Source organism: Pan troglodytes, chromosome 23, assembly GCF_028858775.2.
Source record: "Pan troglodytes isolate AG18354 chromosome 23, NHGRI_mPanTro3-v2.0_pri, whole genome shotgun sequence".
Lineage (NCBI taxonomy): Eukaryota > Metazoa > Chordata > Mammalia > Primates > Hominidae > Pan > Pan troglodytes.
Window position 1 is genome coordinate 10886305 of NC_086016.1, and position 25106 is coordinate 10911410.

The following is a 25106-nucleotide window of genomic DNA, read 5'->3' on the forward strand; positions in this document are numbered from 1 at the left end:
ATTTGTTGTACTTTGATATTTTATGTGCAGTATATAATATATATTTGATATACTGTGATATTTTATGTACAGTATATAACATATTTGCAATAATTTCATGTTTTATATACTGTATATAATATTCATTTGCTTTGCTTTGATATTTTATGTACAGTATATAATATATATTTGGTGTACTTCAATACTTTATGTACAGTATATAATATATATTTGGTGTACTTTGACATTTTTTGTACAGTATATGATATATATTTGGTGTACTTTGATATTTTATGTACAGTATATAATATAAATTTAGAGTTGTTTAATATTTTAAGTACAGTATAGAATATATATTAGGTGTATTTTGATATTTTATGTTAAGTATATAACATATATTTGGTTTATTGTGATATTTTACGTTCAGTGTATAGTATATATTTGGTGAACTTTGATATTTTATGCACAGTATATAATATCCATTTGGTGTACTTTGGTATTTTATTTACAGTATATAGTATACAATTGGTGTACTTTTATATTTTAAGTACAGTATATAATATATATTTGGTGTATTTTGATATTTTATGTACAGTATGTAATACATATTAGGTGTACTTTGATATTTTATGTACAGCATACAATATGTATTCTGTGTAGTGTGATAATTTTTTTACAGTACATAATATATGTTTGGTGTAGTTTGATATTTTATGTACAGTATATAATATATATTTTGTGTACTTTGATATTTTATGTTCAGTTTATAATATACATTTGGTGTACTTTGATATTTTATGTACAGCATATAATATACCTTTGGTGTACTTGTATATTTTAAGTACAGTATATAATATATATTTTGTGTAATTTGATAGTTTATATACCGTATATAATATACACTTCGTGTACCTTGATATTTGATATGCAGTATATAATATACATTGGGTGTACTATGATATTTTGTGTACAGTATATAACTTATTTGGTGTACTTTCATATTTTATGTACAGTATATAATAAATATTTCATGTACTTTTATATTTTATGTACAATATATATTATATATTTTGTGTACTCTGATATTTTATGTACAGTATATAATATATATTTGGGGTACTTTGATATTTTATCTACAGTAGATAATACATATTTGGGGTACTGTGATATTTTGTGTACAGTATATAATACATATTTGTGGTACATTTATGTTTTATGTACAGTATATAATACATATTTGGGGTACTTTGATATTTTATATAAACTATAGAATACATATTTGCGGTAATTTGATAAATTATGTACAGTATATAATACATATTTGGGGTACTTTGATATTTTATGTACAGTATACAATACATATTTGAGGTACTTTGATATTTTATGTACAGTATATGATACATATTTGGTGTAATTTGATATTGTATGAACAGTATATAATACATATTTGGTGTAGTTTGATATTTTATGTACAGTATATAAAACATATTTGGTGTAGTTTTATATTTTATGTACAGTATAAAAAACATATTTGGTGTACGTTTATATATTATGTACAGTTTGTAATACATATTTGGTTCAGTTTGATATTTTTTGTACAGTATATAACACATATTTGGGGAACTTTCATAATTTATGCATAGTTTATAATACATATTTGGTGTATTTTGACATTTTATGACCAGTATATAATACATATTTGGTGTTCTTTGATATTTTATGTACAGTATATAATTCATATTTGGTGTACTTTGATAATTTATGTACAGCATATAATACAAATTTGGGATACACTGATATTTTATGTACAGTATATAATGCATATTTGGTATGCTTTGATACTTTATGAACAGTATATTAAACATATTTGGTGTACATTGATATTTTATGTACAGTTTATAAAACATATTTGGTGTACTTTGATATTTTATGTACAGTTTGTAATACATATTTCTTTCACTTTGATATTTTATGTACAGTATATAATACATATTTTGTTCACTTTGATATTTTAGGTACAGTATTTAATATATATTTGGGGTACTTTGATATTTTATATACAGTATAAAATACCTATTTTGGGTACTTTGATATTTTATGTACAGTATATAATACATATTTGGGATATTTTGATATTTTATATACAGTGTATAATACATATTTGGGGTAGTTTGATATTTTATGTACAGTATATAATACATATTTTGGGTATTTTGATATTTTATGTACTGTATATAATACATATTTGGGGTACTTTGATATTTCAAGTACAGTATATAATACATATTTGAGGTACTTTGATATTTTATGTACTGTATATAATACATATTGGGTTTTCTTTGGTATTTTATGTACAGTATATAATACATATTTGGTGTACCCTGCTATTTATTGTAGAGTATATAATATATATTAGGTTCACTTTGATATTTTATGTACAGTATATAATTCATATTTGAGTTACTTTTATATTTTATGTACAGTATTTAATATATATTTGGGGTAGTTTTATATTTTTTGTACAGTATATAATATATAATTGGGGTACTCTGACATTTTATGTACAGTATATAATACATATTTGGTGTACTTTGATATCTTATTTACCGTAAATAATACATATTTGGCGTACTGTGATGTTTTATGTACAGTATGTAATACATATTTTGTGTACATTTATATTTTATGTACAGTATTTAATACATATTTGGGGTATTTTGATACTTTATATACAGTATATAATACATATTTGGGGTAGTTTGATATTTTATGTACAGTATATAATACATATTTGGGGTATTTTGATATTTTATGTACTGTATATAATACATATTTGGGGTACTTTGATATTTCAAGTACAGTATATAATACATATTTGAGGTACTTTGATATTTTATGTACTGTATATAATACATATTAGGTTTTCTTTGGTATTTTTTGTACAGTATATAATACATATTTGGTGTACTTTGCTATTTATTGTACAGTATATAATATATATTAGGTTCACTTTGATATTTTATGTACAGTATATAATACATATTTGAGTTACTTTTATATTTTATGTACAGTATTTAATATATATTTGGGGTATTTTGATATTTTATATACAGTATATAATACATATTTGGGGTACTCTGATATTTTTTGTACAGTATATAATACATATATGGTGTACTTTGATATCTTATATACAGTAAATAATACATATTTGGGTTACTGTGATATTTTATGTACAGTATGTTATACATATTTGGGGTACTTTGATATTTTATGTACAGTATAAAATACATATTTAGGGTAATTTACTATTTTGTGTACAGTATATAATACATATTTTGTGTAGTTTGATATTCAATGTACAGTATACAATACATATTTGGGGTACCTTGATATTTTATGTACAGTATATAATACATATTTGGTGTACTTTCATATTTTATAAACAGCATATAATACATATTTTGTGTAGTTTGGTATTTTATGTACAGTATAAAAAACATATTTGGTGTAGTTTCATATTTTATGTACAGTGTAAAAAACATATTTTGTGTACTTTTATATTTTTTGTACAGTTTATAATATATATTTGGTTCAGTTTGATATTTTATGTACAGTGTATAACACATATTTGGGGAAGTTTGATATTTTATGTACAGTTTATAAGACATATTTCGTGTATTTTGACATTTTATGAAAAGTATATAATACATATTTGGTGTACTTTGATATTTTATATACAGTATATAATTCATATTTGGTGTACTTTGATATTTTATGTACAGTATATGATAGATATTTGGTGTACTTTTATATTTTATGTACAGTTGATTATACCTATTTGGTTCACTTTGATGTTTTATGTACAGTTTATAAAACACATTTGGTTCAATTTGATATTTTATGTACACTATATAATACATATTTTGTTCACTTGGTATTTTATATACAGTATATAATACTTATTTGGGGTACCTAGATATTTTACGTACAGTATATAATACATATTTGTGGTACTTTGTTATTTCGTATACAGTATATAATACATATTTGTGGTATTTTGATAGTTTATCTACAGTATATAATACATATTTGGGGTATTCTGATATTTTATGTACAGTATTTAATACAAAATTGGGGTACTTTGTTATTTTATGTACAGTATATAATACATATTTGGGGTACTTTGATATTTTCTGTAGAGTATATAATATATTTTGGGTACTTCGAAATTTTATGTACGGTATATAATACATATTTAGGGTATTTTGATATTTTATGTACTGTATATAATACATATTTGGGGTACTTTGAGATTTTATGTACGGTATATAGTACATATTTGTGGTACTTTGTTATTTCATATACAGTATATAATACATATTTGTGGTATTTTGATATTTTATCTACAGTATATAATACATATTTGGGATATTTTTATTTTTTATGTACATTATGTAATACATAATTGGGGTACTTTGATATTTTATGTGCAGTATATAATATATATTTGGGTACTTTGATATTTATATAGAGTATATAATATATTTTGGGTACTTTGATATTTTATGTACAGTATATAATACATATTTGGGGTATTTTGATATTTTATGTACAGTATATAATACATATTTGTTGTACTTTGAGATTTTATGTACAGTATATAATACATATTTGGGTTACTTTGTTATATTATGTATGGTACATTGTACATATTTGGGGTCCTTTGAAATTTTATGTACAGTATATTATACATATTTGAGGTACTTTGGTATTTTATGTACAGGATATAATACATGTTTGGTGTACTTTGACATTTTATGTACAGTATATAATACATATTTGGTGTAATTTTTTATTTTATTCACAGTATATAATACATATTTGGTGTACTTTTATATTTTATGTACAGTATATAGTACATAATTGGTCTACTTTTATATTTCATGTACAGTTTATAATACATATTTGGTGTACTTTAGTATTTTATCTACAGTATATAATACATATATGGTGTACTTCGATATTTTATGTACAGTTTACAATACATATTTGGGGTACTTTGATATTTTATGTACGGTATATAATACATATTCCGGGTAGTTTGATATTTTATGTACAGAATATAATACATATTTGGGGAACTTTGATATTTTATGTACAGTATATAATACATATTTGGGGTAGTTTGATATTTTATGTACTGTATATAATACATATTTGGGGTACTTTGATTATTTTATGTACAGTATATAATACACATTAAGGGTACTTTGGTATTTTATATACAGTACATAATACATATTTGGTGTAATTTCATACTTTTTGTGCAGTATAAAATATGTATTTGGTTCACTTTGATATTTTATTTACACAACATAATACATATTTGGGGCACTTTGATATTTTATGTACGGTATATAATACATTTTTGGTGTACTTTGATATTTTATGTACAGTGTATAATAAATATTTGGTGTACTTTGATATTTTATATACAATATATAATACATATTTTGTGTAATTGGATAAATTATGTACAGTATATAATACATATTTGGGGTACTTTGATATTTTATGTACTGTATATAATACATATTTGGTGTGCTTTGATATCTTATGAACAGTTTATGATACATATTTGGTGTAGTTTGATATTTTATGTACAGTATATAAAACACATTTTGTGTACTTTGGTATTTTATGTACAGTTTATAATACATATTTGGTTTACTTTGATATTTTATGTACAGTATATAATACTTCTGTGTTGTGCTTTGATATTTTATTTACAGTATATAATACATATTTGTGGTACTTTGATATTTTATGTACAGTATATAATACATATTTGGGGTACTTTGATATTTTATGTACAGTATATAATTCATATTTTGTGTACTTTGTTATATGTATGGAATATAAAAAATATTTGCTGTATTTTGATATTTTATGTACAGTTTATAATACATATTTGGTTCACTGTGATATTTTATGTACAGTACATACTACATATTTGGTTCACTTTGATATTTTAGGTTCAGTATATAATACATATTTGTGGTACTTGGATATTTTATGTACAGTATATAATTCATATTTGTGGTACTTTGATGTTTCATGTACAGTATACAATACATATTTGGGGTACTTTGATATTTTGTCTGCAGTATATAATACATATTTGGGGTAGTGTGATATTTTATGTACAGTATATAATACATATTTGGGGTACTTTGATATTTTATGTACTGTATATAATATATATTTGGGGTACTTTGATATTTTATCTTCAGTATATAATGCATATTTGGGGTACTTTGATATTTTTTGTACAGTATATAATAGATACTTAGGGTACTTTCATATTTTATGTAGAGTATATAATACATATTTGGGGTACTTTGATATATTATGTACGGAATATAATACATATTCGGGGTACTTGGATATTTTATGTACAGTGTATAATACATATTTGGGGTACTTTGATATTTTATTTAATGGAATAGAAAGGAATGGACTAGAATCTAATGGAGTGCAATTGAATGGACTCGAACTGAATGGAGTGTAATGGAATTGAGTGGAATGGAATGTAATTTAAAGGACTCAAATGGAATGGAATGGAATTGAATGGACCCAAAAGGTATGGATTGGAATGGAATGGAATGGACTCGAATGGAATGGAATTTAATGGACTCGAACGGAATGGAAGGGACTCCAATGGAATGGAATTGAAAGGAATCCACTCGAGGGAAACGGAATGGAATGAAATGGAATACACACGAATGGAATGGAATGGAATGGACTCGAATGGAATAGAAAGGAATGGACTCGAATGGAATGAAATAGAATGCAATGGACTCGAATGGAATGGAGTGGAATGGACCTGAATGGAAAAGAATGGAATGAAGTGCAATGGAATGGAATGGAATGGAATGGAGAGGACTGGAATGGAATGGAGTGGAATGGAATGGAATGGAATGGAGTGGAATGGAATGGAATGGAATGGAGTGGAATGGAATGGAATGGAATGGAATGGAATGGAATGGAATGGAGTGGAATGGAATGGAATGGAGTGGAATGGAATGGAATGGAGTGGAATGGAATGGAATGGAATGGAATGGAGTGGAATGGAATGGAATGGAGTGGAATGGAATGGAATGGAATGGAATGGAGTGGAATGGAATGGAATGGAATGGAGTGGAATGGAATGGAATGGAGTGGAATGGAATGGAATGGAATGGAATGGAATGGAATCGAATGGAATGGAACGTAATGAAATGAAATGGCCTCGAATGGAATGGAATGCAATGGAATGGACACAAATGAAATAGAATTTTAACTGAAAAGAATGGAATGGAATGGAATGGTCTCCAATGGAAAGCAATTGAATTGAATAGACTCGAAAGGAATGGAATGGAATGGAGTGGAGTGATGAAATGGAATGGAATGGAATGGCATGGCATGGCATGGAATGGCATTGAATGGAATGGAATGGCATGGAATGGAAAGCAATGGAATGGACTCAAATGGAATTGAATGGAATTGACTCGATTGGAATAGAATGGAATGGAATGGACGCTAATGGAATGGAAAGGAATGGACATGAAACTTATGGAATGGAATGGGATGGAATGGAATGGACTGGAATAGAAGGGAATGGAATGGAGTGGAATGGAACGGAATGGACTTGAATGGAATAGAATGGAATGGAATAGAATGGACTCGAATGAAATGGAATGGAAAGGACTTGAATGCAATGGAATGGATTCAAATGGAATGGAGTGGACTCGAATGGAATGGAACGGAATGGACTCAAGTGGAAAGGAATAGAATGGACTCGAATGGAATAGAATGGAATGGAATGGAATGTACTCGAATTGAATGGAATTGAATGGACACGAATGGAATGGAATGAAGTGGAATGGAATGGAATGGAATGGAATGGAATGGAATGGAGTGGAATGGAAAGGAATGGAGTTGGATTGAATAGAAAGGAGTGGAATGGAATGGACTCGAATGAAATGGAATGGAAAGGACTTGAATGAAATGGAATGGACTCGAATGGAATGTAATGGATTGCAATGGAGTCGAATGGAATGGAATGGAATGGACTAAAGAGGAATGAAATGGAATACACTTGAATGGAATATAATGGAAAGGAATGGGCTCGAATGGAATGGAATGGAATGGACACGAATGAAATGGAGTGGAATGGAATGGACTGGAATGGAATGGAATGGACTGGAATGGAATGGAATGGAATGGACTAGAATGGAATAGAATGGAATGGAATGGAGTGCACTCGAATGAAATGGAATGGAATGGACTCGAATGGAATGGAATGGACAAGAGTGGAATGGAATGGACTCGAATGGAATGGAATGGAAAGGAATCGAATGGAATTTAATGGAATGGAATGGAATGGACTCGAATGGAATGGAGTGGAATGGATTCGAATGGAATGGAATGGAATTGAATGGACTCGAGTCGAACGGAATGTAATGGTAAGGAATGGACTCGAATGGAATGGAATGGAATGGAATGGAATGGAGTGAAAGGGACTCGAATGAAATGGAATGGAATGGACACGAATGAAACGGAATGGAAAGGACTCGAATGCAATGGAATGGACTCGAATGTAATGGAATGGAATGGAATGGACTCGAATGGAATGGAACGGAATGGACTCAAGTGGAATGGAATGGAATAGACTCGAATGGAATGGATGTGATAATCATTTGAAAGTAGTTTTATCAAAATCATCCGACAGAACAAGTTACTTTTCTAATTAGCATCTTCAGTTAAATACTTAAATCTGATGAATAATAAGTTATGCATTATGCTAAATTGCATTGGCTCACTATTCTAGAATGCTTTCAAATTAATTAAAAATGAGATATTCAGTAATGAGAAATATAAAAAGATAACCTATTTCAATCAGTTTAAATTAGAATTTAACATTTCTTCAATACACTATATTGTAGTCAATTGCAAGAGTAGTAAAGGAAAATTATTGAGTCTTTAATAGTGACCATTCAAAATTCATAATGCATTATTAGAAAGAAAACTAAGGTCCCTACCAACTTTCCACCTCACTTCAAACCATAGCCAAGGTCCTTACAACAGCAAGTAAGACTCCACAAAATTCCCACTTCTTCACCTCTATTGTGTTACTTCTGGAATCTTCTACTACTCCAAATTGTGTGTTTTGCTCCAGACTCAGCCGTTCTCACTACCTTGTTCTTCCAATTGCCATCTTCTCTGTGTGGCCTTTCTTGACTCTCCAGTTAAAAATTACGCTATCAAAATTATCTGATCCCCATCCAGGATTACCTTTCACCATCTAACTTATGATACTTCACATATTTATGTGGCTCATTGTCTGTTATCTGTCTCCCTAAGTTAGAATGCGAGCTTCATGATGGCAGAGTTTTGGTCAATTTCCTTCACTCAATAATTCCTGACCCAAAGTAAACACTTCATAAGTATTTTTTGAATAGACAAATATATAGTACAAATTATCAAGGAGCTTATAAATAAGTAAAGACACAAACCAGCATTATAGTACAGTTTGAGAAATATCAATATTGTGGTATAGGAGGAGGTATGTAAACTATTAGAAGCAACTGTTAAATAAGAAGCAATTCAGAAAGACACACAGTGTGGGTGATATCTGAGTTAAAGGACAGAAAGTAAGAAGATAACCAGATGGAGAAAGAGAGGAAGATCTTACAAACATCAGAAGCATCAGAAGTTACCAAAAGAAAAGCAAGTACAAAATAATCGTAAGAAAAACAATTGCATCCCAATTATTATGACAAACATAATTAACTATGAAAACCCAAAACAGTTCATGCTTTGATAATGCTAAAGTTCATATGTAGATTAAGATGTGATAGAACAATCTGTAAATCTTAGTGCTTCCTAACTTTTGAGAAAATATTTTTAGGCAAGATATGCTGATTTAAGGAACAGAAGTTGCTAATGGATGAGGCATGTCCCTCAAAGACAAACACTATGAACACTATGTAAAGCCTTTATAATGCAAAGGTGCCAGGTTTTTTTTAAGTCCTTGGAATCTCAATTGGCAACTTTGAAATTCATGTGTAATTCATGAGTTTTTTAAAAGAAATGTAATAAGTTACACAAGTGATTCTAGAGCTTGTCTTTAGGCTGAGGTAGATATTGGCATTGTAAGTTGAAGTGTTAGAAAGGAACAATAAGAATTAAGAATAAGCAGTAATTTCTGCCAAGATCTGTGGCACCCAGTCTCACACATAAGGCTTTTTGGAATCTCTTGGTTTCCAAGGTTCAGGCTCTCATGCTTTAGTTTGTACATAAAGGACTTAAGTTATTCTTAAAGCACAGTTTTAGCACTTCATACCAGGAGATGGTTATGAGACTGATCACAGGATAAAGTGAAATAGGATGTGTGCCTGCTTGTAGAAGGAACCTCTTTCCTTCTGCCATTCTATTCCTACTTTTCTGGCAGGAAAGTCCTAGAAAAAATTTCTTATACAGATTAATTTTAAACAATTTACATTATATTTTACTATTATTAGCTTCTAGAATATCTTAGCTTAGGCTGGCCCTGGTGGCTCACACTTGAAATCCCAGCACTTTGGGAGACTGAAGTGGGTGGATCACCTGAACTCAGGAGTTTGAGGCTAGCCTAGCCTAGCCAACATGGTAAAACCAAGTCTCTACTAAAAATCCAAAAATTAGCAGGGTGTGGTGATGCGTACCTGTAATCCCAGCTACTCGGGAGGCTGAGGGAGGAGAACCATTGAGCCTGGGAGGTGGAGGCGGCAGTGAGCCAAGATTGTGTCACTGCACTCCAGCCTGGGCAACAGAGCAAGACTCTGTCTCAAAAAAACAAAAAACAAACAAACAAACAAACAAAAAAATCTTAGCTTATATATTTCTCACAACTGATCCTACTACTTTACTTCTTTTTTCCTGTTTATGCCAATTATTTCTATTCCTCTTTACATATAGGCAGAGAGATATGACTAAAATGCGTCATAGACAACGACATCTACTAAATTTACCTATTCTTCATGTTGAATTCCACAACAGATTTCAAATACAACCAGAATCTCCAAGTGAAATCTTAATTCTAAATTGAGTGCTTGTAGTCTTCAAATATGTTCAAATAGAACATCAAAGCTCAATAAAAATAGTTATATCACTTGGGATGGTATTTAAAATATTTTTTCCTAAATAAATTCAGCTTCAGAGGATGAGAAAACCTTCATTAGGAGATGTATTTTAAAGAACAAATTAAGTTAAACAAATGTGAAAGAAATCATACTTTATTATGTTGAATATTGATACTTTTTGTTACTATTGTGAATTAATGCCATCCAAATATTGAGTGATGTAATTCAATTTAGTAAAAGAAAAAATTCTAAATTATCAACTTCTTTCCTTATAAAAATGAAATATGCTATAACTTGCATTGTTTCCATGGCAATGACCCTGATGATCAGAAAGAGAGGTTAAAACATAAAAACATTTAAAATCATCTAATCTAAATTATAAAAAAGAAATCCCCTTCTTCAGAAAAAATAATTTTTTAAGGAAGCACTCAAAAACAAATCTCTACTAGTAGATACACAGCATACACATCTCTTACTATTTCCCATGCAGACTGCATAAAAAGGCTTGCTGACTACTTTTTAGAAAACAACATTCAGATGTCTGGAAAGTATCTGTAATGCACGATTAATCTACACGGATAATTTTCTCAAGAAACTAAATTTTGAAGACAAGTAATTCAAAAGTATATTGTCTTTAAAGTAAATCCACTGGTATTCTTAAACTGCTGTAATACTTTCTCTGTTTACCTTATAGTGTGAACCTCTCAAGCTATGGGAATGCATGTAATCTCTAAGAATAGCTGACTTCTTTTGTAGGAAAAAGCTGTTAGAAATGACTGTTAGGATTTCAAATGTTTGGGAGTGTGTATTCATGTGGGTTTTATGTGTTGAATATTTGCATTTATAATTTTAAGATGCTTAAATCCAAAACTAAAATGACCCATGTAACATAATTCTGCCATAGGATAAATTAAATTCAATTAAATTTTTCCATACAAATTATTATCTACCACAATGTAAAAATATTTATATATCATAAAGATGTAAGAAACACTGACTTCTGTAATACAGCAGAGTTCAATTTCACTGCTACTTAGCTTGATGATATTTTAAGGTCATGTCTCTTGGAATACACATTCAATATTCATTGCCAAATGTCTGAGCTCACCTCTCTTGAAGCCATATTCAATTATCAAATGAAAATAATTTACCAAGCAACCTCACAAAACACAAACTCTAGGTAGCATTAAGGTTTTTCAAAGTGATTATTCCTTACTGGTAGTGATCGTAAGATATTAAAACTCATAGATCACATGATCTGAGATTTTCTAATTGAAAAGCTGTAGCTGTCAACCTTTAATTCAAAGTCGGATATCACCTTCAGCTGTCAAAAGAATTACACAATCACTTAAATTTCTGGAATGAAAGAGAAAATGAAGAGAACAATAAAAGTAACTTTGAAATGCACTGGGAAACAATTGGAAGGAACCGAATGGAGGCAAAGACAGAGAGAGAGAGGGCTGTTTATCTAACCTTTCCTTCTTGAGTAGGTTTTCTCTGATATCTCTAGAGAAAAATTGGATGTGTAACAATGAAATACAAAATACAAGATATTGTCTTCGTATAATTACTTGCAATGATTCCAAAATGGCAGAATTTGAGAACCTGCTAAATAGGACAACAAAGTGATCTGCTTTTCCAAAATTTTGCCCCTTAACTAAAATATTATTTCATGGTGAAGATCAATAAAACTGACAATTGGAATTGCCAGATATTATCAGATTTTATTTTTTGAATGCTTAATAGCTGACCCAAAATCTGGTCATAAAAATGGAAGTTAAATTAAATTGTCCTCAAAATTTAAGTTGCTACATTTGTAAGCACCACTTCCTTCTTCAAAATTTCAAACTTTCTCATATCTAGCAGCAAATTGAAATTAGGAATCTAAGCATGTAAATTCATCGTGGAAACCAAATTGATTAAAATTTTCTGTGTATTCATGATAATGTTTAAAATTTTTGCTACATTTAAACCCTAAGTTAGTTACAAAAACTCTAAAATTATGCTTGTTTGAAAACTTGGGCTAACTTGCTTTTGAAAACATACTGACATATTCATTCCATTCTTATAATTATTTTTGTATCACTCCCAAACAGCACACCATTGTATATGTCCCCAAAATGGCACTTCTTTGCTAAAGCCATTAAGACAGAAATACTTTTGAGCCAGATGCAATGGCTCATGCCTATAATCTCAGTACTTAGGGAGGCCTAGGTTAGAGGACTGCTTGAAGATAGGAGTTCGTGACCTGCCTGGGCAACGTAGCAAGACCCAGTCTTTACAAATGAAATGAAAACAAAATATAAAATAAACTAGCTGGGCATAGTAGTGCACACCTGTGGTCATAGCTATCAGGAGGCTGAGATGAGAAGACCATATGAACCTAGGAGTTTGGGGCTGTGATGAGCTATGATTGCACCACTGCATCTCAGTCAGAACTACGGGTTGCTGAGTTAGAAATAAGTTCTCAGTTCTGAATATAATAACTGCTCCTGACACTCCCCAGAATCCTGCAAATGAGCTGGCTTTTCTGGTGCCTCTCTATAGTCCCTCTTTCTCAGGAAACACCCCCATGGTTTTGCCTGCTGTGCTATTAATTACACCCATGCTTATTATATGTCAGTTCAGTTTTATCTAGATTCTCCCTAAGTCAGTGCTGAACTTAGATGTTTGAAAATGTATATATTGTAACAGTTACCAAAAAGACAAAATACAGCTAGATATTTATGCTATTTGTTTTATTTCCATCATAGGTATATTTCCTTTTAAAATTCATATGTATCTTTCTCTAAGGATTGTCTCCATTTTCAGATGTTAAACACTTTCTCATGCACAAACCACCTAAGCAGCATAGACACAGAGTCCATGTCAGGGAATGTTACATTCAGGATAGGCACCTATTATTCTGTAACTCAGAAGTAGGAAAATGGATGTCCTCAAGCAGATGCTTTTCTTGACAGATACAAAAAATTGACAAGGATCATTGACTTACTTCCAACCCACCATTCATCCCTTTTCTCTTATTTTGACCCTAAGGGTCCCAGAGGGATAATGGCCCTACATTGTTATTTAGAATTCAGATTTCAGACTGCATTTCTTATATCATTTTTTATAAGTAGTGGTTGCACACAGTTGAGACAATACTATGATATTAATCTACATTCCTCGTTAAATTGATTTTTGTCTTCCATTTCTTTAGCTTAGGTACAATTTCTCACACGGTTTCTCAGGAAGGAACATTGGGATTTCCCAATGACTTAAACATTTAGAACATAGTCTATTCATAAATATGAAGAGCTTGTGTAGAAAGTATAATTTACTTATACTATTACGCTTAAGAAATTATGTGAAATAATGTGAAAATAATCTTATAACATTTGCATGCATATTTGCTGCAAGAGTCATACTTCATTGATACTTAATCATAATCTTGGACATTGCGGGTTCCAATAACCAATATTTAATGCAAGACTGTAAACTTACTAGAGAGAAAACCTTATTTATAAATTTTCATGTATTCTTTTCTTGACAATAATAATGAGCTATGAGATTTGTATTTTAAAAGATACTTAGTAATAAAAACTTTAATTTTTGAAACTTTTATTTTTAAATTCTGCTTAATTGCATAAAAGTTAAAAGGTAATATTTAATATTTAATGAGACTTATTGATCTAAATGATGATATGCAGCTTGGGTTATACTTGCAATTATAAGATTTGCTCATTACACCTAAGCAATCTCCTTCACTCAATCTAGCTACCACAGAGGAAGCAAAATTAACTGAATCATAATATCAAAGCATTCCATTATGTTTTCTATTAAGTTGTTTTGTTCTTTGAATCATTGTCTATTTTAATTTATCCTTTTAGAAAGAAAACAAATTACTTAACTTGCATTTCCCACTAGAAGCTTCACTGCAGCTAGACTTGGAATTGATTTCAGGCCATTTTTTAATAAATGATGGTCCCCAGTGAAGGATAGAATATTTGAGCAATCAATACTGAGTAAATAAAAGGGTTTTTTGGGTAAACAAGAGAGAAGATACCTATTTTTTTCAAATATTTTAAATATTTAATAACCTATTCCTCATCTAAAACAAGCCACAATTACTGGAAATGATGGTCAGAGGAAGGTTTTAGCAACCCTGTGTAATACTACACATCATGTTGGATCACTATTACAGACAAACACTTGTCATGCTGCATTTTAGTAATTCTACACATTACCAGAGAAATGAACAACTCTTATAGCCACAGAAACCCAACGTAGCTACTTTCTACATATTCTTGTTTTAGCAATCCTGTGTAATACTACGCGTCATGTTAGATCACTATTACAGAGAAACAGTTGTCATGCTGCATTGTAATAACTCTACACATTACCAGAGAAATAAACAACTCTATAGCCACAGAAATCCAACATAGCTACTGTCTACATATTCTTGTTTTAGACCTTTGGTGAAAAAACTACTATGTGTATTAAATATATTTTACTTTAGTTTTATCACAAAAAATAAAAATGAGAATTCTATTAAATACTAATATAAACTCTGAGTGGCATGAAAGAAAAATTAAAATCAAAGCTGATCTTAATTAACAAAATGTATTATCTGCTTACATGTATATACAACTATTCATATACAAAGGCACACATGCACTTGTGGTTTTGAAAAATATCTATTTCATTTCAAAAATTCATTGAACAATATTACATATGGCAAGAAAACTGCTCTTTTTGAAGGATCTTTTAAAAATTGTTAAACTTTATTAAATACTTCAAACTAGCAAAGCTCAACTTCATCACAATTATATAATAACACTGCACGCTTTCATTTTTATCTGGAGAAATATACCTATCCCTTGAAATAAACTCTGTGAACATCCTGCTCACAGATTTCATTTCAAGCCTTGAAAATGCAGAAAATCAATGCCAAATATACTTGCCCCAAAAGGAAAAGAAAATTTCAGGGGTGTCAGGATGTTTTATCACATAAAATACAGAATTGCAATTTGTATCTGAGCAGGCAACACACCTCCAAAAATAATACAATACTTATCACAAAATACATTCACAGATACTAGATTTGGCACAAACCACTCCATACAGCTATTGATCAAGTCAGTATTGAAAGCTTTATTACAAAATCTATGGCCCGTTTCTACTCTCCAACAGACATTTCAGGATGCCACAACCTTGCAGCTCCACTCTATCATTAATTTCCCCTAAATACCCTTGGCAGAAGAATGAGAAACGTCACGTTTTTTCATTTAATTTCTAAAGAACATCACATCCTTTAAGAATAGGTTCTTGAAATTTTAAAATGTAAAACATAAAAACCCTAAAGAAAAGAAACAAACTTCCAAAAACTTTTCTTCAAAGTCACAACAACTTTATATGCTACGTGTTCTTGTAAAATACCACACACACAAACTCACATGCATTCCCACCCCCCCAAAACACACACACACACGTAGCCTCATAATTATATATATATATATATATATATATATATATATATATATATATATATAATGAATTCCAACAGAAAAAAAGCCAATTTCGGAAAGATGGCTTCAATTTTGATGCATTTACTCACACCTAACTCTATTTCAATTTAACTGGTGCAGAGGCATTACAATACCCTGTAACAAAAACCTGGCGGAAGATTACAACAAATTGCTTAAACGTCAAACCAAAGACTCACATAATTTCATCATAAAGTGAAATTAGCATCCAACTCTCAAAGAATTAGAACATACTTGCACTTACCTTGGCCTAGTCCATTCCCCTGATGACCCAAAAAGACCACAGTCATCATCAACAGTCCCGGAGCCCATGTCCACATCCTTCTAGTGACACTTTCATGTCTTCTGGCCATTGCGTCTTAAACTCTGCATATTCAGTGGGGTGGATGTGAAAGTAAAATACATTACATTCTTAGAGAAATATACTACAACTCAAATCCCATATCTAATATGCACTGTGCATTTCTGAATTATCCTGCTTACAAGGAGGTACATTTGAAAATCATGCTTCCCTTTAGGATTGTCATATTGATGATTAATATGAAAGCTCATTCATCTTTAATCTTTATTCTAAGCATTCATCTGAATTACATTTTTAATATCATTTTCCAAAACAGGCCATTTAACCTATGAATGTTAAAAAGTACTCCCAATATACATATTGGAGTTCAGTCAAGCAAAAAAATTGTGTATGGACATTACTTAAGTATAACTTGATATTTAGGCAAATTGATGAATTTAACATACCATGTAATCTCTACATATATACAAAAGGACTTTTCAACACATTTATGTAAGTTTAACATAAATACCCTTGAAAATATTCTCAAGTTTTAAGTGGTATTCTAATTATGGCAGTAATTAACTGAATAAAGAGATTCATCATGTGCAAAAACTGATCTTGTTTACTTAAAATTGAGGGTAAAATTAATTATAGAAGTTACAAAACACTTGTAATTTTGATTTCAGATATATAACCCACAGGACTTTCATATATACAAATATTATATATGACAATGTATATTTGAATGCTCATTTTGAAACTGCTTTTCATACTGACACATGAAAATACTTAAATGTCCACCAAAGCAAGGTTATTTATTCATACATTTGAATGATATACAGTAGCTCAAAAGAATAAACTTGAGTTGCATGTACTAATATGGATGTGTCAAAAATGAATAGTGAAACAAAACTAGCAAATTGAATAATGATAAGTTCAAAACTATACCTTTCATATGTAAACATGTACAATAGTTAAAACTATACATTTTATGTTGCATAAATATATAATACAGTATAATAGCCCATAAGAATGACAAACACCTTCAAGACCAAAGTTAGGAAATTACAAGACTACAATTTAAATGATTAACAGGTGGAATTTTAAATCAGAGGTTAGTCCTAAATCCCAATTTTTCCACAGTTGACAAAACACAGAGTTAAGAAAAGTAAACTTAATGATTTCCAGAATGAATGCTTTATTCAAAATGCTACATAATTCCAATTCTAATAAACTTGCAAGGGAATCCAGTCACCCAGAAGTTTTCTTTCTCCCTTTCTCCTACGTCACGAAAGGGGAAGATTTAGTTACCAACTTTGCATTACTTAACTTCAGACTCATAGTATCAGAGCTAAGGAGAAATTTAAGAAACACCTAACTCAACCTCTCCATTTTAAATGACCAAATGAGTTGAGAAGGTTACAATGACATTTCTAAGTTCATATGTAAAAACAGAATTTTGATGACAATGACAGTTTAAGTACTAATAAACACTCCATGAAAAGTTACTGTAATCCAGGTTATTTTACTGTGCTAAATGCCTTACATTCTTTACCCAGTTTAGTTTTCACAGAAATCCTATGAACAAAGCACTTTCAAAATTTACCACTTCACAGCTAAGAAAAACAAGGCTTAGAGAAATGCTACACGATCCCCTAGTCATGAAGTTAGTAGGTACTATTGTGGAGACTGAGGCTAAACAGGACGATTTCAATGCCTATGCTCTGAACAAGTAAACACTAAGCAGGAATTTAGTTCTAGATCTCCCAGTTGTAGTCCAATAATCAGCCAAAGAATGATTCTGAGAAGAGGGGAAAAAAAGATGTCTTGTGTACGGAGCCTCAAGTATTTGATCCCAAATACATCTTCAGATTGAAAATCATTCGAGCATAAGGCAATAGAATTTTTAGTTTGTTTCTAAAATCATCAACCTTTCCCAAGTTGAACATACAAGTATATTTTATCATACATATACTATATGTATATATAATGTGTGTTTATATAAGTATTCCTGTGGTTTATATATCTGGACTTGGAATCACAAGTGTTTTGTGATATATTTATTTATTTTCTAAAGTCTCCCTCTGTTGCTCTGGCAGGAGTGCAGTGGTGTGATCATAGCCCACAGCAGACTCCAACTCCTAGGCTCAAGTGATACTTTTGCCTCGGCCTCTCAAGTAGCTAGGACTACAGGCACGCACCACCATACCCGGCTAATTTTTTTATAGAGATGGGGTCCCACTGTGTTGCTTGACTGGTCTCATACTCCTTAGGTCAAGGGATCCTCACACCTAGACTTCCAAAAGCGATGAGATCACAGGTGTGAGCCTCCTTGTGTTTTTTGATTTCTTCCATTAATTTTACTTTTAAATTTAATTACACAAGATTAATTTTGTGTACATAATGAATCTCTTTTGAGGTTTAAATTACTGATATAATTAGAGTAACACTTAACATGAGTGTAATCTCAGCACTTTGGGAAGCCGAGGCGGGTGGATCACCTGAGGTGAGGCATGAGCCACCGTGCCTGGCCTATATACATTCTTTTAACTACTACTTGCAGATATTTGTTCCCTTATAATTATAGGGGAACCACTTTCACTTAGTATCAAAATATCCAGATCCACTCATCAAAGTGTAAATAATCCTTGAGTAAATTACTTTTGCAAATTTATTTTTATGTAATATTTCCTTAACTTCTTCTTACCTACATCCAGTAGTCATTTTAAAAGGCAGAATTTTTACTATTTTATATAGAACTGAGGCAGTATTTGAAAAAAATCTCAAAACACTCTTCAGGAAGGCCTGACATCTAAAACACCAGTTCCAATACATATTTTAGTAACATTTTAATGGACAGATGGTTTTCAAAATGTTATTATAATTTAAAAAAAACCCTTCCTCTCTTGAGTTGATGTTTGTGGAAAACTAATATTTCATAAATGCCAAGTTACTATGATGTATTATCTGAATGCTGCCCCTGCCATTCTATAAATATAAAAATCATAGCTTTCTAGCTAACTTTGGTATTAGTCAACAGTTGTGCTGATGAAAAAGTAAAATCAATTCATTTTTAAAAAAAATTTTATGAAAGAAAAAACAAGTAACTTGTAAGAAGCATGGTAGATGAACCAAAAAATAAAGTAAAATTAACCATAAAGACATGCCATGGACTTCTCTTTTTTTGGAACACCCTTTTCATGCATATGAGAATAAAAATTACATATTAAATACCTACTTTATGTGTGTACTTTTACTTGTACCTATTGCTCTTTAAAGATTAAAATAACTCCTAAAGCCTGGATAGTTGAGCCCATTGTGCTCTTCTGCCCATAAAATTGCTAAGCTGTGAATGGAAGTCCACATTAATAATATGAAGATGTTCATCTCTGTTTTTGCAAGTTAAAGGAAAGAAGTTTGTTTTAATCTAACCAGATAGAAATGAGGCTGGACACGTTTAAAAAAATAAGCCCCAAAGCAAATGCTATCAAATGCAGAATAGAGAGAAGAAATCCTTAGCAAGGCGCTAATTTACCAAAAGTTAACATCAGGGTGAATGTCAAGAAGAAAACTGGGAACACAGAAAACACGTGATTTCTGTGTGGCACAGCGTACAGGTCATCACCGTGGCCTCCTCTGTCCTCCTGGGCACTGACAGGCCCCAATTCTGCGGCGGGGGCAAAAAGCCGCGGCGGCGGGGAGAAAAAAGCCGTGGTGGCAGGGCGCAAAAAGCCACGGCGCCAAAAAGTCAGGGCAGCGGGGGCAAAAAGGCGCAAAAGCCGCGGCGGCGGGGACAAAAAGACCCGGCGGCGGGGAGCAAAAAGCCGCGGCAGCGGGGGGCAAAAAGCCACAACGGCGGGGGCAAAATGCCATGGCAGCAGAAAGCCGCTGAGACGGGGCAAAAAAGCCGCGGGGATGGGGGAAAAAGCCGCGGGGGCAAAAAGCCACAGCTCTGGGAGCAGAAAGCCGCCCCAGCGGCGGCGGCGGCGGGAAAAAGCCGCCGCGGCGGCAAAAAGCCTCGGAGGCAGGGGTAAAAAGCTAGGGCGGCCAGGCCAAAAACTGCGGCAGTGGGGGTAAAAAGCCGCGCGGGGGCCAAAAGCCGCAGCTGCGGGGGGAAAAAGCCGCAAAAAGCCGCGGCGGCGGGGCAAAAAGCCACGATGGCAAAAAGCTGCAATGGTGGGCGCAAAAAGCCTCAGCGGCAAAAGCCATGGTGGCGGGGGCAAAAAGCCGCGACAGCAGGGGGAAAAAAGACGCAAAAAGCCACGGTGGCGGGGGCAAAAAGCCGCGACGGTAATAAGCCGTACCGGCGGGGGCAAAAAGCCGTAAAAAGACGCGGCAGCGGGGGCAAAAAGACACAGAAAGCCGCGGCGGCAGAAAGCCGCTGAGACGGGGGAAAAAGCGTCGGCGCGGGCAAAATCAGCGGCGGCGGGGGCAAAAATCCACAAAAGTCGCGGAGGGGGAAAAAAGTCGCAAGAAGCCGCGGCGGCGGGGGAAAAAAGCCGCGGAGGCAAAAAGCTGCAGCGGCGGGGAGCGAAAAGTCGCGGCGGCCGGGGCGAAAAGCCGCGGCGGCGGGGGTAAAAAGGCGTGGTGACAAAAAGCCGCTGAGAAGGCAGAAAAAAGCCGCGGCGGCGGGGGCAAAATAGTGGAGATGGGGTAGAAGGCCCGCACAGCTTGGCATTGCTGGAGTGTGATGTGATAGGAAAAGTGCAGCCGAAGACACAAAAAGATGTAAATAGGCTTTACTCAGTGCAGCTAAGAACCCAGATGTTATCTTGAGGGTATTAACTAATAAGCAGTTTAAATCAGAATGGCACATTCTGATTTTTTGTATGTTCACATTTGGCAGGCATAGATACTGTTTGAAGAGAGGAAAGTCAGTAGATAGAGTTTACAAATATGTGCCAAGTCTAGAAACAAGAGACTAGGGGGATAAGGACCTTTCAAAATAAAATGCAAGATTTGAAAACCGATTGGCTGGGGCATGAGGAAAAGGCAGGTCTTTAAGGTCAATCCCTGTTTTGCTTTAAGTTGTTAGGGGGTGGTTTTATCACATATTGTAGAATATGTCATTTCAGTTTTGAAGATCTTGAGTTAAATTGTCCTAACGTATCTTAAGAATTTGATTTTCTTCCCTGGGAAGCTAATGTTTCAAAAACTTAAAGAGTATAGATTTCCAACTTGTATGCAATTTATAAAATTATCTGTAGGCTGCTGGTTTCAGGAGGAGGCTCATGAATATTCTATTTGCAGAGGATATATCAGGAGTTAACAACAGCTTCAATATTTGTGGACGACCAATTAACTAAGCCACCTCTTAGTGTATTTAGATGGAAAATCTTAGCTGAAGATATTCAATAATCAACCAAGAGTGACTAAAAAATTCAATAATTATATTTCATTGTAATTAATTTGAATTGAAGCAGCCATATACAGCTAGTATTTACTACATTGAACAATGCAAATAAGAGGAAAAAATTAATAACCATCTCTAATACCACATGCCAAAATCTTCATAAATTTATTCTAGCTAAAGGAGTTTATCAGAAGCAGCAATTGAAAGCACTAACTAAACCAGCTGGGGATAATTCACTGTCATTCTCTCAGAACCATCTCTTCTCTGAACAAAACAAGTACAATAGTTCATTGTGAATCTGCATTCTCCTTGCCTATTTTAAGTTTTTGATGTTGACACTAATTTGTGAAATCCCTCCTGTGGTGTGATATTTCGTTTTCCTTGCTTTCTGTTAGGACAAGAATGCTTCAGCTCTTAATTTAAAATTATGTTTCTCCTTCCTAGGTTGAGTGAACTTAGAATGCATTCTCTGACATATCCAAGTTTTTGTTAATATGAATTTGGGGGAAAAAGCATACTTAATTAGCTAAGACTTCTTATTCTAGGCTTGACCCTGTGTTTGACATCTTTTGAATCTGTAGTTGCATAGGCTGCTCTCTGACACCGGTTAGTGGCCTGGAAGCTATATTAACGTTAGGGGAGGTGGTGTGTGAGCATTACAGGTATCCTTGCAAGGAGAGACTTGTCTTATCTCAATACGTCTTTTTTTTTGCACACAAGAAAGTCAGTGTTTGAGTCTTCTAAAATCTTCCTATTTCCAAGTTGCAGAGTACCGTTGATTCCTAAACAAAGATCTAATTTTTGAGTCAGAGATGTGGCAAGGTAGTGAATCACCATTATAATTTAACAGTCTTCAAGATAAAATTCTCTCTCTGATAGTAAGATTTTGCCCAATTATTAAGATATTTGGGTGTTTCGTTAAGAATGGAAGACACTAGTCTCTTGAGCAGAGACTATAAAGGCCTCAGATGATCATTTATAATTTTATGCTCTTTTCTTAAACACCTTCAACACAGTTGGAAGCAGCCGATATTCCCCAGAGTTGTTGTGTTTTTGAAACCAAATGCATGGTTCAGTGGTAGAAAACTGGGTTGATCCAAGCTGTTTTCAGTAAACACTTCATTTCAGGTGACCTATTTCATATTAAATAATCTCTAGATCCTGTCTTCAAAACTAACTAGATCAGATAACCTACCCTGGATTTTCCCCTTTTAGGGTCTGTGAGCTGCAGTCCCTTTTGTGAAAATGATTGCAATGACAAGATAGAGTTGTAGACGGGGAAAATATTTTGACTAATTTAAGCATAGTGGTATTTCATGTGAGAATTTAAGTTACACACATTTGAAAATTATAATGGAGTCTCTTGACTGAGCTTTAAAGAAAAATAGCGTTTAGGCTAAAAAGGGAACTGCTACCTCTCCTAAAATCAGAAAGATGTTACAGTAATTCTCCATTCTCTAGAATTATCAGGAAGCACCTTTGTGATGATTTACTTTTGTTCTTGGGAGTGTGAGCCCGTGTAGTCGTGGAACCATCAATTAGAATGATGGCTTTCTGATCCCAAAGTCATTCGTTCTGAAAACAATATTTTTCATAAATTTGAAAGTGAGAAGGTTTGATCTTGCCATTCCCAAGTAAATCTCTTAATAAGAGGCATCAGCCTGCTTCAGTGACAGCTGTCACCTTCCAGTGCTGAGAGTCATCTTTGAGTTCTCCATTTCACTCCCTACACTCCAATTTAGCTGCAGTTCTCTTGGCCATTCCTCTGAAATACATCCATGGCCTGACGACTTCTCACCACTAATACCACTCATACTCACAGCATTCTCACCTAAGTCACTACCTATTTTCTGTGAATTACAATAGCCTCCGAATTTATTTGCGCACATAACCTATTTATTCTTCACAGTGCATGAGATACACCCCTTTGAAATGCAAACACAGTCATGTTATTCTCTGGTGAAATTATCTCATATATTCCTATCGCATTTAAAATTAATTCAGAATCATCCCATGATTATCAAAACCCTACATGCTCTTCCACAGCATGGTTTACTTCCAGGATATCTCTTCAACTTTTTTTCCCACTGTACTGAATTGGTGACTAATAGTCATATTTTTGTTTTTGCTCAAAAAGTCTTGACTTGTAAATTTTTCAGTTTTTCTTTTATCCACAGGTAACTCTTTTTTCATAAGGCGAATTTCTTGCTTCCTTGAGTTCTGCTCTCAAAGATACCCTTCATTTTCTACCTAATATTAATAACTTTAATCACTCATTATTCCATTACTATGCTCTATAGTGTATACAATTTCTGTTCTTGGTCATGTTATTAACTAAAGTATTTATTGGTTCCAGTAATTTATTCCATAAATACTGTACACATAAAAATTATGTTATTTTTATTGCTGTATGCTCAGCTGCCCAATAACTGTTTGAGGATTAACATATTTGTTAAATGCACAAATACATTCTTTCACAAATATTAGTTTAATAATTTTATATTAAACTCCTATATACTTACAATATGAATTAGATAACTCAGAATAAACATTCCGTTGGAGAAAACTAAACAATTTGTTATGAAACATCCTTAAAAGCATCAGAAAGTTAATACAGCAATGAAGAATTACAGGACCAAATTAAGAATGGTATGCAAGCCTGTTTGTGAGGCTTATGTTTGGGTTATCTCTTTACTTAGAGTGACTATAAATCTCAAAAGAGAACTAAAGGGAGAAATAACCATATCTACTAACATGGTAAGGGTATTTAAACATCTCTTAGTAATTGAGAAAATTGA